We start from the raw sequence: 3,498 nt of genomic DNA, 5'->3' as shown, positions 1-3,498 counted from the left end.
ACAAGCCAGGATGCTGGTGGCCTCTTGGCCGCCTGGGCACACGCTGGCTCATGTTCAGCCGCTGGCACCAACACCCCCAGGGCCTTTTCTGCGAGGCGCTTTCCAGCCGCTCTTCCCCAGCCTGCAGCGTTCGCGGGGTTGTTGTGGCCCAAGTGCAGGACCCGGCAACTCGGCCTGGTTGAACCTCAGACAATTGGCCTCAAAGCCCCCTGTGTATAGAAAGGATTTAAAAAGTCAATCGCGCTTGATATATTTCTGAAGAAATAAAGATATAAAAGCACTTCCAACAGCTGCCTCTCTCCCGCTTCTCCATTTCCCCCTTTTCCCACCGCAATTTGGGGCCGGCTCCCCTAAGTAGGGAGTTTACCCTGTGGGGCCGCAGGCACGGAGCGGGAGGCGTCGCCACGGCACAAAAACGTCCCGGACACCCTGAATCTGGGTCCGCAACGGCGGGAGGGCGGGAAGGGGTGGGGGAATAAAATTAAAAAGAACAATTTTGGGGAAAACAGGCACCCAAGCATTCCCGCCGGCTGCTCACTGCTGCCGCCTGCTGGCGAAATCGCAGCACTGCGCCAGCAGAGCTGCGCGTGCGCATTGGGCTCCGCGACCGCGCGCCGCGCCGCACTAAGGGCGGGACGTAGAAATCAGGAGAGCAGCGGTCGAACGGGCCGCCGGGAAAGAGAAATAGGAAAGAAAAAGAAAAATACGGAGAAAAATAAAACTAGAGCTAGACACAGGAGAAATAGCAATAGAAGAGGTTGGGCAGAAATAGAACAGAAGCAAAAGCCGCGCCGAGTACGCAAATCGGCTCGGGGTGTGGGCGGAGAGGTGAGTGGGCGGGGCGAATGCAAATCTGGATGCGGATCGTGCCAATCAGATCGCGGACAGGAAACAAGGGGCGGGGCGCGCGGGGACGAGGGCCGGCGTGACGAGGGGCGGGGAGAATGCAAATTAGAGGCGGGCATACACCAATCGCGTACCCGAGAGGCCGAAGGGGCCGCTGGGAGGCTCGTCGCGGGGCGTCTCCGGGCGCGGCGAGAGTCGGTGCCCGCGGACCCCGGTGGAACCGTGGGCGAGAGTGAGGGGAGTAGAGCGGGAAAGGCGCTCGGGCGTGGGTGCGGCGCGGCGCGGCGGGAGTGACCGCGAGGTCGGAGGGTCTGGAAGAGGATGGGGCGGTGCGGCGGAGGGGGTGGGGCATCGCTTCTCGGCCTTTTGGCTAAGATCAAGTGTAGTATCTGTTCTTATCAGTTTAATATCTGATACGTCCTCGATGAGAGGACTTTATATTAAACGGATTTTTGGGCCTGGGAGTTGGATCCGGAGCTTGCTCCCTCCGCTCCACGCATCGTCCCGGTATTGCAGTGCCTCCGGGAACGGTGCACCCCACCCCGGTGGGGATCCTTTCGTGGTTGAAGACAGAGCGAAGGGGCGCCGGGTGCGGGGCTCGCGGGCGTTGTGCGTGGAGTGGAGCGTGTGGTGTGTCTGGCGTTCTTTGGCCCGTCGGAGGGGCATTGTCGGGGCTGATCCGGTGCGGGTTTCCTGGCGTAGGCCGGGTCTCCAGAGCGGGTTCTCCGCTGCGGGCTGTCCCGGTGACTCGTCTGCTGTGGGTGGTCCCGGGCGGACCCTCCAGCGCGGATCACCCCCGCCCGCGGCCGCCCGTGCACCTTGTTATTTCCACATCACCCTCGCGTGTCCGTGTCCGTCTCCCGTCCCCCTCTGCGTCTCCTTCCCTCCCCAAGCGGTTTCTCTCCGAATGTGCCCCGCGCGCGTTCTTTCCCCCGTGACACTCCCCCGTCCTTTGCCCTCCGCTCTCGGGTCCTCGCTCCCTCCTCTCTCCCCTCCAGCCCCCATATTCTGCACCGCCCCCCCATAGCCGCTCTGCCTGCGGACCCCTGTGGCGCCGCCTGCACCCCTCAAACCGCCCGTTGTCTCCCCCCGCAATTCTCTGCACCCCAGTCCCGCCGCTGTTGTTCTCATCGGGAATTTGGGCTTTGCAATTGCTTTCATTTCCGTCCCTCCTCGGTGTTTGTTTCTATGTTGTTCCGTTTTCCCTGCTGCCGTTCGGCCAAAGGGCGGAACTGCAGCTCCGGCTCCGCGATGTGCGGTGGGTCCCCGCGCTCCAGGCTGCTGCGGGCGCGGCCGAGCCCCGAGCCGAGCGACCCCTGGGGTGGAGCGGCCTCGGGACAGCGCTGCCCCGGGCGCGGGGGGTTTGGGGCCGAGCCCGTGTCCGGCCGGGGCGAGCAGGGGCGGCCTCGTCCCATCCCCGGCAATGAAGAAGCGCTGCCCCGCCTGTGCTGGTGCTGCCCGCAGGACGGGGCCGGGCGCTCCGCAGCTCCCAGCGCTCCCCAAACTGCGTGTGGGGCCCGGGGGTGCGGGGCTGGGGGCGGGGCTGAGCTCCCCCCAGCCCTCAGCATCGCACGCGGGGGTGCAAGGGGCCAGAAAGCAGCTGCTGGGGGCCAGAAACGGAGACGGAGATTTCTGTTCCTGGGGCTTGCAAACAGTCTTAGGCAGTGGATTTTGGGGCTCAGAAACAGATGGAGTTGTGCGGCCTCAGGCTCAGGAATAGAGGTCAAATCTTGCGTTTTTGGGACTGGAGAACAGGCTCAGCAGCTGGGGTTGGGCTCAGAAATGGGCACTAGGGGAGCTGGTTTGGGCCAAAAGCCAAAGCCGGTTTGGCTGGTTTTGTAGGGGGTGGGAGGGCAGTGGGCGCTGCAGGGGAGAGCAGGGACTGGGCAGGGGCATGGACCTCCCAGAGGTGGGGGTCCGGTGGTGTCCGACGCCAGAGTTCAGGAGGCCGACGTGCTGATACTGAAAAGCTGGCAAAAAGATCCCTTAACACTGCTTTGAAAGTGTTAAGAGGCAGCGCTTTTATTGCAGGGTGCTGGACACTCAGAGGATCGTTCCTCTGATCGAGTGTGCGCATGATTTGCACTTCTTGGCATTTATTACCTATACCTGTTGCGTATTCATCTGTTTATACTAATTAGATAATGCATTAAACATAAATTATTTACATAGACCCGCCCCTTGCCGGAAGTTCATCTTTGGTATTCCAGAGTGTTCATCAGGGGTCTCTAATGTCCCCGTTGTCTTCACAGCCTGGTGCCCCCCCCTCTCGCCCCAGTGTCGGCTTCTTAACCTGATTTCTTGAACAAGCATACTGTCATTTTGTGCTGCTACTCAGTGCGAGTCTTGTAGCTCTTTCTTCATTTAGTGGAATATTCCACTTTCCCAGCTTGCAAGCCAAGGACACCCCGCTTTGCCTCAAGTCCAGTCTCTGCAGAGCTGTTGTTTCTTTGTTAGGTTTCTGTTACATTAGGCCTAGTCTTGCTACGTTAGGCCTAGTCTTGTCACATGATGGCTAGAGGTTCCTAAAAGATTTTTTGTCTTTGTACACAGCTTGGAATAGTTAACTGATCATACAAACTCAGTAGTATTTATACAATGTATAACTATGGTGTTTAATCCTAACACTCGGCTTTTCACAGCAATTGGTTT

At 59.9% G+C, this 3,498-nt stretch overlaps 1 non-coding gene across 1 annotated transcript; it reads left to right on the top strand.

Moving 5' to 3' along the window:
- The first annotated feature begins 1,196 nt into the window (after positions 1-1,196).
- Positions 1,197-1,387, top strand: LOC135984625 (U2 spliceosomal RNA). The gene has a single exon (XR_010605671.1). It is a non-coding gene; the product is annotated as a U2 spliceosomal RNA (small nuclear RNA).
- The last annotated feature ends 2,111 nt before the right edge of the window (positions 1,388-3,498 follow it).

Source organism: Caloenas nicobarica, chromosome 1, assembly GCF_036013445.1.
Source record: "Caloenas nicobarica isolate bCalNic1 chromosome 1, bCalNic1.hap1, whole genome shotgun sequence".
Lineage (NCBI taxonomy): Eukaryota > Metazoa > Chordata > Aves > Columbiformes > Columbidae > Caloenas > Caloenas nicobarica.
The sequence above is the reverse complement of the archived record's forward strand: the minus strand, read 5'-3'. Positions and strand labels throughout refer to the sequence as shown.